The following is a 14,098-nucleotide window of genomic DNA, read 5'->3' as shown; positions in this document are numbered from 1 at the left end:
ACTGGATGACTCTGAGAGTCTTCATCTGCAAACATAAACCTCAACATTTATCATGTTTCTCGTACTTATCCAGGATCAGTGCAGGCCAATACAGTGTTCTGTGCAGGCCAGTCAAGTTCTTCCACACCGATCTCAACAACCCATTTTTGTATGGACCTTGCATTGTGCACGGGGGCATTGTGGGGCATTGTCATGCTGAAACAGGGAAGGGCCTTCCCTGTTGCTACAAAGTTGGAAGCACAGAATTGTCTACAATGTCAATCTTAACGCTGTAGTGTCAAGATTTCCCTTCACTGGAACTAAGGGGCCTAGCCAGAACCATGAAAAACCACCACAGACCAAGTCAAGGATTTCTCCTCCACCAAACTTTACAGTTGGCACTATGCATTGGGGCAGGTAGTGTTCTCCTGGCATCCACCAAACCCAGATTTATCTGTTGGACTGCCAGATGGTGAAGCGGGATTCATCACTCCAGAGAATGTGTTTCCATAGTCCAATGACGGGGTTTACACCTCTCCAGCCGATGCCTGGCTTTGCGTATGGTGATCTTAGGCTTGTGTGCGGCTGATCGGCCATGGAAACCCATTTCATGAAGCTCCCGACGAACAGTTGTTGTGCTGACGTTGCTTCGAGAGGCAGTTTGGAACTCGGTAGTGAGTGTTGCAACCGAGGACAGACGATTTTTCAGCACCCGGCTGTCTCGTTCTGTGAGCTTTTGTGGCTTACCACTTCGCGGCTGAGCCATTGTTGCTCTTAGACGTTTCCACTTCACAATAACAGCACTTACAGTTGACCGGGGCAGCTCTAGCAGGGCAGACATTTGACAAACTGACTTGTTGAAAAGGTGGCATCCTATGACGGTGCATCCTTGACGGTCTCCAAGAACACAAATTGAGCAATCGGGGGAGAAGGACCTTGGACAGGGAGGTGACCAAGAACCCGATGGTCACTTTGACAGAGCTCCAGAGTTCCTCTGTGGAGATGGGAGAACTTTCCAGAAGGACAACCATCTCTGCAGCATTTCACCAATCAGTCCTTTATGGTAGAGTGGCCAGGTGGAAGCCACTCCTCAGTGAAAGGCACATGACAGCCTGCTTGGAGTTTGCCAAAAGGCACCTAAAGGACTCTCAGACCATGAGAAACAAGATTCTCTGGTCTGATGAAAAAAAGATTGAACTCTCTGGCATGAATGCCAAGAGTCACATCTGAAGGAAGCCTGCCACCATCCCTACGGTGAAGCATGGTGGTGGCAGAATCATGCTGTGGGGATGTTTTTCAGTAGCAGGGACTGGGAGACTAGTCAGGGTCAAGGGAAAGATGAACGGAGCAAAGTACAGAGAGATCTTTGATGAAAACCTGCTCCAGAATGCTCAGAACCTCAGACTGGGGTAAAAGCTCACTTCCAACAGGACAACAACCCTAAGCACACAGCCAAGACAACGACCTTAAGCACACAGCCAAGACAACGCAGGAGTGACTTCGGGATAAGTCTCTGAAAGTACTTCAGTGGCCCAGCCAGAGCCCGGACTTGAACCCGATCGAACATCTCTGGAGAGACCTGAAAATAGCTGTGCAGCATAGCTTCCCATCCAACCTGACTGAGCTTGAGAGGATCTTCAGAGAACAACGGGAGAAACACCCCAAATACAGGTGTGCCAACCTTGTAGCGTCATACCCAAGAAGACTCGAGATTGTAATCGCTGCCAAAGGTGCTTCAACAAAGTACTGAGTAAATGGTCTGAATACTTATGTAAATGTAATATTTCAGTTTTTTTTCTACATTTGCAAACATTTCTACAAACCTGTTTTTGCTTTATCATTATGGGGTATTTTGTGTATATTGATGAGGGGGAAAAAAACATTTTAATCCATTTTAGAATAAGGTTGTAACCTAACAAAATGTGGAAAAAGTCAAGGAATCTGAATACTTTCCGAATGCACTGTATATCTGAAAAGAGGCATACAATATACCACACCCCCATTCCATGAATTAAACTTTGACCTACCAGCATCATCACCCACTGTCACAGGACACCATCACCAACTTACCTCAAGGCGGCTCAACTTACCCTGTCCCTATGTAAGTTGGGCCAAGAGACAACTTTTTTGGGACAAGCTAGGTTTTCAAAATGTTCACATGAATTCTGATTACATCCTGAAATATATGTAGACATTGTTGTTAGAAAGAATACTATATTTCCCTTGACGTAACGATGCTGACTATAAATATTGCTCAGCTTACTCCACTCTCCCTGAAATGTTTTTAAACAGAAACGTACTGTTTCCAGGAAGTCCCATATTGAACTCCCCGAGCTGTAGTTAACATCAGAGGCACAACTTTCACTGGGGACGGGAGGGACATGACCGCCGACATTCTGAAATTGCATTTTTATCCACCACAGAGCGGGCGGACAGGCTGTGTGAAGGCAAAGCTTCTGAAAGGTTGGCTTATAGGACCTTCATGGGAGAGAGGCAGGTGCTGTCTGTGTGTGTAGCGCTTTTTCTCAGAGTTGTAAAAGCAAGCAGAGCAGAAACGGGCTACTCTTTATTTGACTGATGCAAGGGAACGGCTGTTTGACTTCACAGGAAAACAAATATTTATTCCCAGTGCTGTGCTTGTAGTGTAGCTAATTGACATGCAACATTAGCTAATGTTTCATCCTCTCTCAACTGAAGTTCTGTCTGAAGTGAATGAAATAGCTGCAGTAGCTACATCCAGTTCAGCTCTAGCCTCTAGCTGTCTTCATATCTGTCAGGAAGCAGTATCTAACAGCTGTTGTGTGTATGGAAATGTTTTATAGCCTTTGTTTTTTCCCGTTTCAACAGAAAATTAAGTTGGCTAGTTTTCACCAGTTGATGTACCGTTAGAGCGAGCCAAAAGTTGGCGAACGATAGCTAGCCAGCTCACTAACTTTAGCTATTAATATTTTGCCTCAATTACACTTGACCAGAATCAAACGATGAAACCAGCGGCCAAAAGATTGAGGACCGATATTCGGACGTTTTTTGACAGCTCAATGTGAGTTTTCTTTAGTAGAGTCATTATAATATAAGGTTATTGATCTGTCAGTTTCAGCTAATTCCCTACTTTTCACACTGACACGGCACAAACAGCTGGTGAAATTGTGTATTTATGTGTGAGTAAGAGAAATACTGAGTGAGTGAGAGAGAGAGAGAGAGAGAGAGAGAGAGAGAGAGAGAGAGAGAGAGAGAAACCCATCTTATTTACCCAGCATTCCCATCCTATTGAAGCATGGAGTTGACACACGCAGAGATTCCCATGACGGCAGTACTGTCTCGAACTATCCTCTAAATGGTACATCAATCCTGAAAGTGTCTGACTCATGGTGATTGGTTAATGACCATAGTGGGTTTCCATGGCAACCCCTGAAGCCTCACTCTGGTCCGATGGTGCCCTTCACAGAGAGGTCCAGAAGGACAGCAGTCTCTCTCTCTCTCTCGCTTGCTCTCTCTCTCTCTCTCGCTCTCTCTCTCACTCACTTGCTCTCTCTCTCTCTCTGTCAGTCTCTCTCTCTGTCACTCTCTCTCTCTCCAGCTCTCTTTCTCTCTTCCTGCACTGCAGATGCCCTGAGTCAACACTAAGGCCAGGACAGAGCAGGACACAGAATAACAAACAGCGCTGGGAACAGCCAAAACACACAGACACTGAGCAACACACACTGAGCACAAAGCGATGGCAGCGCTGACATCTGAGCTATTAGGGATAAGAGGATCAGAAGATGATTTCAACGTTTTTGTGATGACACCAACGACAGGTATTTACACACACACACCCACAGTCATGTAATGTCTTAAAAGCGTCATTTCTAACCAGCCTTATTAACACTGAACCTGTTTTCTACCTCTTGACCAGCTTTGGCCAGGTCAGTATTGTGATGCTGGTCAGCCCCTCTCCCTTCAGTGTTAGATCCATCTCCAGGGTAATGGACAGAAGGGCCATCTTCCCCCCGTCAACCCCTTAATGCTGCCCCGCTGGGCCTTTCCACATCAGCACCTCTCTATGGAACCACTCTCATGAGAGAGAGAGAGAGAGAGAGAGTGAGAGAGAGAGAGAGAGAGAGAGAGAGAGAGAGAGAGAGAGAGAGAAGAGAGAGAGAGAGAGAGAGAGAGAGAGAGAGAGAGAGAGAGAGAGAGAGAGAGAGAGAGAGAGAGGAGAGAGAGAGAGAGAGAGAGAGAGAGAGAGAGAGAGAGAGAGAGAGAGAGAGAGAGAGAGAGAGAGAGAGAGAGAGAGAGAGAGAGAGAGAGAGAGAGAGAGAGAGAGAGAGAGAGAGAGGCTGGCTGGCTTTAACACATCAGATGAGTCATTAGCCCCAGGAGAGAGGGAGGAAGGAGTTGGACAGAGAAATACACATTTGAAGGAAAGGGATATTTGCCAGAAGCACGCACACACCGCTTTCCCACTGTTTCCTTCTGCAAGTGCAGAACAATGAGATTCAGAGTGAGGGAGTGAGCCAGCTGTCCTCCATACTAATATACTAACACCTCAGTCATTACTGCTACCATCAGCACTGCCGTAAATATATTCTAATTGCATATCACTGATAATTCAACAGTTATAATATGTGTGTATTTGTCCATGGGTATCCATGTGTGTCTGTGAGTCCGTGTGTGTGTGAATTTTAATTACATGTCACAGATAGCAGTTTTACAGCTCTCTGCATTCCATTGTGTGTGTGTGTGTGTGTGTGCAGGCGTGTGTGTGAGCGAGCGAGAGAGAAAAAAGAGCGAGAGAGAATTAAAAGGGGCAACACAAGCATAAATGAGAAGATCCAACACCATCTCTTTTCTCTTACCCCACATTTTTTTATTCTTAAATATTGCATGCCCTCTGATTGGTTTACAGATCATAGCATTGACGAATGAAAGGAGACCATCTGGAGCTGATAAGAGGGTTTGTCACAACTCAATTGGACAAACCCACGGGTTTGGACAGGACAGGGTATAGAGGACTGTGTGTGCACGCCTGTGTTTGTTAGTGTGTGTGCGTATGGGTGTGTTTGCAGATTGAAACAGGTGGATATTAGAATAAGAAGAGGAGAGAGAATGAGAGAGAAAGAGAGAGCGAGAGCTATAAAGAGTGAGCATATCCCCATCTGTATTCCCTCATAGAGAGAGAAGAGATGGTGAGAGGGAAGGAGAGTAAGGAGGGACGCTGAGCGATGGAGGAAGAAGAGATGGGGGAGGACGGAGGAAGACGAGTGTGACCATTCCTATCCAGCCATCTAAACAGTTTTCTAAGTAATCCTAACATGGCTTCCACTGTCTCACACTGAAAGGTTAAACTAGCAGAACTCTGTCTGAACAAGGTCAGTTCTCCGTTAGGTTCCTTTCGTTCTCTCTCTTTCCTTATTCAGCCCTCTAAAACAAGCCTGTGTGTCTCTGGGGACTACATGTGAATGAACAGAGCGGAGAAGCACTCAGCATCTGTCCTGCTTTCACATTCTCCCTTACACACCCACACACGCGCACACATACACATTTTGACATTTTGTTGTGTTACAGCTTGAATTTAAAATGGATTAAAAGTGTCACACCCTGATCTGTTTCACCTGTCTTTGTGATTGTCTCCACCCCCGTCCAGGTGTCGCCCATCTTCCCCATTATTGTCACGCCCTGACCATAGAGAGCCATTCTTTCTCTATGGTGAAGTAGGTCAGGGCGCGACTGGGGGGTATTCTAGTTTATTATTTCTATGTGGGGTTCTAGGCTATTATTTCTATGTTGGTGATTTGTATGAGTCCCAATTAGAGACAGCTGGTAATCGTTGTCTCTAATTGGGGATCATATTTAAGTAGTTATTTTTCCCACCTGTGTTTGTGGGATCTTGTTTTTGTGTAGGTGCCTATTTGCACTTCACTGTCTTCACGTTTCATTTGTTCATTTATTGTTTTTGTATTTTGTTAAGTTTCACATTATAATAAAGATGTGGAACGCTACTCACGCTGCGCCTTGGTCCAATTATTACAACGATCGTGACAATTATCCCCTGTGTATTGATACCTGTGTTCTCTGTTTGTCTGTTGCCAGTTCGTTTTGTTTTCTCAAGCCTACCAGCGTTTTTCCCTCTGCTCCTGTCTCTCGATTGTTCCTGTTTCCTATTTTTCCCGGTGTTGACCACTCTGCCTGCCCTGACCCTGAGCCTGCCTGCCGTCCTGTACCGTTGCCCCACCTATCTGGATTACCGACCTCTGTCTGCCCTTGACCTTTTTCCTGCCCCTGTTCAATTAATAAGCTGTTGTTACTTCGACGTTGTCTGCATCTGGGTCTTACCTGAAACGTGATAAAAAGTGGAATTATGTTTTTTTTACAAATTAATAAATGAAAAGCTGAAATGTCATGAGTCAATAAGTATTCAACCCCTTTGTTATGGCAAGCCTAAATAAGTTCAGGAGTAAAAATTTGCTTAACAAGTCACAGTAAGTTGCATGGACTCACTCTGTGTGCTATATTAGTGTTTAACATGATTTTTGTGTGAGGTCGTGAATTTCACATACAGATTCAACCACAAGGACCAGGGAGGTTTTCCAATGCCTCGCATTGGTAGATGGGTTAAAAAAAGCTGACATTTGAGCATGGTGAAATTATTAATTACACTTTGGATGGTGTATCAATACACCCAGTCACTACAAAGATACAGGCATCCTTCCTAACTCAGTAGCCGGAGAAGAAGGAAACCTCTCAGGGATTTCAGCATGAAGCCAATGGTGACTTTAGAACAGTTACAGAGTTGAATGGCTGTGATAGGAGAAAACTGAGGATGGATCAACAAAAGCGTAGTTACTCCACAATACTAACTTAATTGACAAAGTGAAAAGAAAGAAGCCTGAATTGAATACAAATATTCCAAAACATGCATCCTGTTTGCAACAAGGCACCAAAGTAATACTGCAAAAAATGTGGCAAAGCAATTAACACTTTGTCCTGAATTAAAAGTGCTATATTTAGTGGCAAATCTAATACAACACATTACTGAGTACCACTCCTCATATTTCCAAGCATAGTGGTGGCTGCATCATGTTATGTGTATGCTTGTAACCGTTAAAGTTTTTCAGGATAAAAAAATAAATGGAATGGAGCTAAGCACAGGCAAAATCCTAGAAGAAAACCTGGTTCAGTCTGCTTTCCACCAGCCACTGGTAGATGAATTCACTTTACAGCAAGACAATAACCTAAAACACAAGGCCAAATCTACACTGGAGTTGCTTACCAAGAAGACAGGGAATGTTCCTGAGTGGCCGAGTTACAGTTTTGACTTAAATCTACTAGGAAATCTATGGCAAGACCTGAAAATGGTTGTCTAGCAATGATCAACAACCAATTAGACAGAGCTTGAACAAATTTGAAAGGAATAATGGTCAAATGTTGTACAATCTAGGTGTGCAAAGCTCTTAGAGACGTACCCAGAAAGTCTCTGTTATCGCTGCCAAATGTGATTCTAAAATGTATTGACTCAGGGGCTTGAATACTCATGTAAATTAGATACTGCATTTCTGTAATTCATTTTCAATACATTTGCAAACATTTTATAAAACATGTTTTCACCATGTCATTATGGGGTATTGTGTGTAGATTGGTGAGAACCCCCCCCCCCCATTGTCTTATTCCACAACAAAGTGTGGTATAAGTCAAGGGGTCTGAATACTTTCTGAATGCACTGTATTTTAGGAGTAGAACCCCGACTTTGTCAGGGGCGTGCAGAAAGAGAGAGAGACAGAGAGAGAGAAGGTGGGAGGGAGAGTTAACCTCACTATGGATCATCATCAACATGATGTGATTCCATAGGGTCTACAACCTGTCTCCAGTTGGCCAACCATTCCGTATTTCTACCATATCTGCCTCATGTTAGTCTGTATTGGAATGAGTCACCATATAACCTTCCTTGTCTAAATGAGCATGTAATGGTAATGCTGCACATATTTATGGTGAGACAAGCAACACACTATGAAAACTCATTACTGGAGACACGTAAAGAGACCTAGCTATATCGCTAACTCTAAATGAAGAAAATGACTAAATAGCAGAACTATCCAAACGTAGTAGCCAACCACAGAAGCACACTGATCCAGAACCAGCAGTGTGTTTATACTAGCCTAGCGCTGATGCTAATCCCATTCTGCTCAGTGCCACTGTGTCCTGAGGCTCTGCACTTAATCTGAAGCGCCCCAATAAACACTCATGGATCAATGGATAACCTGTCAAATATTAGCACACATCTCCAGTCTGTCTGTCTAGAGACATAGACCGAACTGTCTGCTATAGGGTAATGTGCTCACATACTCTATCTGTCCTCTGTTCCCTCTACTGTGTCTGTTGAGCATTCATTATCATTCTTTCCAGTAACTGTGTGTAGAGGGTGTTATTTGGAGTATAGAGCAGACTATGGAGGGCGGATGGGTGTGTGTCTTACAGGAGCTGTAGGAGGATCCATACTGTACGTAGGGAAAAGGAGAGTAATAGGTTAAATGTGTGTTTATGATTCTGTGCCATTCTCTCTCTCTCTCTCTCTCTCTCTCTCTCTCTCTCTCTCTCTCTCTCTCTCTCTCTCTCTCTCTCTCTCTCTCTTCCTCTCTCCATCATTAGTGGGGATGCCTGTGTTGTGGGGCCCTGCGGTGTGATATTGAACATGCTGTAAAAGACTTACGCCCCACATATTAGAGCTGCTTAACTCAGAGGAGTGTGTGTGTGTGTGTGTGTCAGAGGTCTGGATTACTGCAGGGCAACAAGAAGAAGGAGGGAATAAACCAACATTTTCTCTCTCCATTTTCCTGTGGGATGACAGCGGGAAGAGAGAGGGGAGTGTTCAGCATGCAGAGATCGATTCCTGAGTTTTTCTCTCTCAGTGTACTAGTTGGGACTTTTATTAGAGGAGACCTGTGCATACACACTCTCTCTCAAAGACAAACATACAGTACATGCACTCACACAAACGTTTGTCCGAGAATATAAATGTATACCACTATTCACTGCTCTGCAGAAGCTGAATAGTAGTGAATAAAATATATACATTGTATAGAATTTCCCTTCCGCACAGTAAAGGGTGAAATAGGAATACTCTGAGACACAACGTCAAGCAAAAATCTCTCCATGGACGAAAACCTCTGTAGCGATAGCATCTTGATCTCTGTGACCTCCTGCTCTGTTATACAGACACAAAGACACAGTGAGGCTCCTCTAAAGCTGCAACACCGCATCTAATCTCACCAAGAAACAAACAGGGTCAAAGGTTATATCGGCCACCCACAGCACAACACTCTAACTTCCAGTACTGAAGCAATTTAAAAACAAGACAGTTAGCTCATTATCACAATGCCTGTAAGATGTTGAAAATATTCTCTGACACATACTCTCATTTACATATTCCTTCCTCGCGGTAATTACACCAGCAGTTTGTGTACTGTAAGAATGTCCTCCTTAAAATGCTTTACAAATAAGTTTCATTGTTTTATTATACATTCATTTTCCCCTATGTGTCTGTGTCCTTAGGCAATACGGATGCCTCTCCAGCATAGTTCTAGGACCATCATCTTCCCCATCATCATCATCCTGGTATTGCTGTGATGGCTATAGATAATCAATAGCTCTGCCGGTGGATCTATCACCTCAGCCCAGCAGCCCCATCGTCAGGGCTCTGTCGGGAGCTGGAGAGGAGATAGAGTGGAGAGACTCTGTCACACACTAACACAATCTCTCTCCAATATATATAGTTGAAGTCGAAAGTTTACATACACTTAGGTTGGAGTCATTAAAACTAGTTTTTCAACCCCTCCAGAAATTTCTTGTTAACAAACTATAGTTTTGGCAAGTCGGTTAGGACATCTACTTTGTGCATGACACAAGTCATTTTTCCAACAATTGTTTACAGACAGTTTATTTCACTTATAATTCACTGTATCACAATTCCAGTGGGTCAGAAGTTTACATACACTAAGTTGACTGTGCCTTTAAACAGCGTGGAAAATTCCAGAAAATGATGTCATGGCCTTAGAAGCTTCTGATAGGCTAATTGACATCATTTGAGTCAATTGGAGGTGTACCTATGGATGTATTTCAAGGCCTACCTTCAAACTCAGTGGCTCTTTGCTTGACATCATGGAAAAATCAAAGAAATCAGCCAAGACCTCAGAAAAAAAAATTGTAGACCTCCACAAGTATAAACACCATGGGACCACGCAGCCATCATACCGCTCAGGAAGGAGACGCGTTCTGTCTCCTAGAGACGAACATACTTTAGTGCGAAAAGTGCAAATCAATCCCAGAACAACAGCAAAGGACCTTGTGAAGATGCTGGAGGAAAGAGGTACAAAAGTATCTATATCCACAGTAAAACGAGTCCTATATCGACATAACCTGAAAGGTCGCTCAGCAAGGAAGAAGCCACTGCTCCAAAACCGCCATAAAAAAGCCAGACTACGGTTTGCAACTGCACATGGGGACAAAGATCGTACTTTTTGGAGAAATGTCCTCTGGTCTGATGAAACATTTCTGGAAAATTCCAGAAAATTATGTCATGGCCTTAGAAGCTTCTGATAGGCTAATTGACATCCTTTGAGTCAATTGGAGGTGTACCTATGGATGTATTTCAAGGCCTACCTTCAAACTCAGTGGCTCTTTGCTTGACATCATGGGAAAATCAAAGAAATCAGCCAAGACCTCAGAAAAAAAAATTGATGACCTCCACAAGTATAAACACCATGGGACCATGCAGCCATCATACCGCTCAGGAAGGAGACGCGTTCTGTCTCCTAGAGACGAACGTACTTTAATGCGAAAAGTGCAAATCAATCACAGAACAACAGCAAAGGAACTTGCGAAGATGCTGGAGGAAACAAGTACAAAAGTATCTATATCCACAGTAAAACGAGTCCTATATCGACATAACCTGAAAGGTCGCTCAGCAAGGAAGAAGCCACTGCTCCAAAACTGCCATAAAAAAGCCAGACTATGGTTTGCAACTGCACATGGGGACAAAGATCGTACTTTTTGGAGAAATGTCCTCTGGTCTGATGAAACTAAATAGAACTGTTTGGCCATAATGACCATCGTCATGTTTGGAGGAGGAGGAGGAGGAGGCTTGCAAGCCGAAGAACACCATCCCAACCGTGAAGCACAGGGGTGGCAGCATCATGTTGTGGGGGTGCTTTGCTGCAGGAGGGACTGGTGCACTTCACAAAATATGTGGATATATTGAAGCAACATCTCAAGACATCAGCCAGGAAGTTAAAGCTTGGTCACAAATGGGTCTTCCAAATGGACATTGACCCCAAGCATACTTCCAAAGTTGTGGCAAAATGGCTTAAGGACAACAAAGTCAAGGTATTGGAGTGGCCTTCACAAAGCCCTGACCTCCATCCTATAGAAAATGTGTGGGCAGAACTGAAAAAGGATGTGTGTGAGCAAGGAAGCCTATAAACCTGACTCAGTTACACCAGCTCTGTCAGGAGGAATGGGCCAAACTTCACCCAATGTATTGTGGGAAGCTTGTGGAAGGCTACCCGAAACATTTGACCCAAGTTAAACAATTTAAAGGCAATGCTACCAAATACTAATTGAGTGTATGTAAACTTCTGACCCACTGGGAATGTGATGAAAGAAATAAAAGCTGAAGTAAATCATTCTCTCTACTATTATTCTGACATTTCACATTCTTAAAATAAAGTGGTGATCCTAACTGACCTAAGACAGGGAATTCTTTACTAGGATTAAATGTCAGGAATTGTGAAAAACTGAGTTTAAATGTATTTGGCTAAGGTGTATGTAAACTTCTGACTTAAACTGTATTTTGCTCAGAGAGGGGGTGACAACTGGAGAGGAGGGGAAAACTGGAGAGGAGGGGAAAACTGGAGAGGAGGGGAAACTGGAGAGGAAGGGAAAACTGGAGAGGAGGGGAAAACTGGAGAGGAAGGGAAAACTGGAGAGGAAGGGAAAACTGGAGAGGAGGGGAAAACTGGAGAGGAGGGGAAAACTGGAGAGGAGGGGAAAACTGGAGAGGAGGGGAAAACTGGAGAGGAGGGGACAACTGGAGAGGAAGGGAAACTGGAGAGGAGGGGAAAACTGGAGAGGAGGGGAAAACTGGAGAGGAGGGGAAAACTGGAGGGGAGGGGACAACTGGAGAGGAGGGGAAAACTGGAGGAGGGGAAAACTGGAGAGGAAGGGAAAACTGGAGAGGAGGGGAAAACTGGAGAGGAGGGGAAGGGAAACTGGAGAGGAGGGGAAAACTGGAGAGGAGGGGAAAACTGGAGAGGAGGGGGAAAACTGGAGAGGAGGGGAAAACTGGAGAGGAGGGGAAAACTGGAGAGGAGGGGAAAACTGGAGAGGAAGGGGAAAACTGGAGAGGAGGGGAAAACTGGAGAGGAGGGGACAACTGGAGAGGAGGGGAAACTGGAGAGGAAGGGAAAACTGGAGAGGAGGGGGAAAAATGGAGAGGAGGGGACAAACTGGAGAGGAAGGGGACAACTGGAGAGGAGGGGAAAACTGGAGAGGAGGGGAAAACTGGAGAGGAGGGGAAAACTGGAGAGGAGGGGAAAACTGGAGAGGAGGGGAAAACTGGAGAGGAGGGGAAAACTGGAGAGGAGGGGACAACTGGAGAGGAGGGGAAAACTGGAGAGGAGGGGAAAACTGGAGAGGAGGGGAAAACTGGAGAGGAGGGGAAAACTGGAGAGGAGGGGAAAACTGGAGAGGAAGGGGAAAACTGGAGAGGAGGGGACAACTGGAGAGGAAGGGGAAAACTGGAGAGGAGGGGACAACTGGAGAGGAAGGGAAAACTGGAGAGGAGGGGACAACTGGAGAGGAGGGGAAAACTGGAGAGGAGGGGAAAACTGGAGAGGAGGGGAAAACTGGAGAGGAAGGGGAAAACTGGAGAGGAGGGGAAAACTGGAGAGGAGGGGACAACTGGAGAGGAAGGGAAAACTGGAGAGGAGGGGAAAACTGGAGAGGAGGGGAAAACTGGAGAGGAGGGGAAAACTGGAGAGGAGGGGAAAACTGGAGAGGAGGGGACAACTGGAGAGGAAGGGAAAACTGGAGAGGAGGGGACAACTGGAGAGGAAGGGGAAAACTGGAGAGGAGGGGACAACTGGAGAGGAGGGGAAAACTGGAGAGGAGGGGACAACTGGAGAGGAGGGGAAAACTGGAGAGGAAGGGAAAACTGGAGAGGAGGGGAAAACTGGAGAGGAGGGGACAACTGGAGAGGAAGGGAAAACTGGAGAGGAGGGGAAAACTGGAGAGGAGGGGAAAACTGGAGAGGAGTGGGAAAACTGGAGAGGAGGGGACAACTGGAGAGGAGGGGAAAACTGGAGAGGAGGGGAAAACTGGAGAGGAGGGGAAAACTGGAGAGGAAGGGAAAACTGGAGAGGAGGGGAAAACTGGAGAGGAGGGGAAAACTGGAGAGGAGGGGAAAACTGGAGAGGAGGGGAAACTGGAGAGGAAGGGAAAACTGGAGAGGAGGGGACAACTGGAGAGGAAGGGAAACTGGAGAGGAGGGGAAAACTGGAGAGGAAGGGAAAACTGGAGAGGAGGGGAAAACTGGAGAGGAGGGGAAAACTGGAGAGGAGGGGAAACTGGAGAGGAGGGGACAACTGGAGAGGAAGGGAAAACTGGAGAGGAGGGGAAAACTGGAGAGGAGGGGAAAACTGGAGAGGAGGGGAAAACTGGAGAGGAAGGGAAAACTGGAGAGGAAGGGACAACTGGAGAGGAGGGGAAAACTGGAGAGGAGGGGAAAACTGGAGAGGAGGGGAAAACTGGAGAGGAAGGGACAAGTGGAGTGGAGTGACAACTAGAGATGAGGAGACAAGTGGAGAGGGGGGACAACTGGAGAGGAGGAGACAAGTGGAGAGGAGTGACAAGTGGAGAGGGGGGACAACTGGAGAGGAGGAGACAAGTGGAGAGGGGGGACAACTGGAGAGGAGGAGACAAGTGGAGAGGGGGGGACAACTGGAGAGAAGGGAGCAACTTCTGGGGTTTTGTTAGTCATTTATTGTTATCTAGTGTTTGTTTACCTGATGTCATGATGCTCTGGATGTATGATCCCTAAACATACACTAAAAAGGTTTGTTGCAGCTCTCTCTCTCTCTCTCTCTCTCTC

At 45.4% G+C, this 14,098-nt stretch overlaps 1 long non-coding RNA gene across 1 annotated transcript; it reads left to right on the top strand.

Moving 5' to 3' along the window:
- The first annotated feature begins 3,523 nt into the window (after positions 1–3,523).
- Positions 3,524–5,065, top strand: LOC115206210 (uncharacterized). Its single transcript, XR_003880762.1, has 2 exons — positions 3,524–3,776; positions 4,865–5,065. It is a non-coding gene; the product is annotated as an uncharacterized LOC115206210 (long non-coding RNA).
- Positions 5,066–14,098: the final 9,033 nt, after the last annotated feature.

This window comes from Salmo trutta, chromosome 13 (genome assembly GCF_901001165.1).
Source record: "Salmo trutta chromosome 13, fSalTru1.1, whole genome shotgun sequence".
NCBI lineage: Eukaryota > Metazoa > Chordata > Actinopteri > Salmoniformes > Salmonidae > Salmo > Salmo trutta.
The sequence above is the reverse complement of the archived record's forward strand: the minus strand, read 5'-3'. Positions and strand labels throughout refer to the sequence as shown.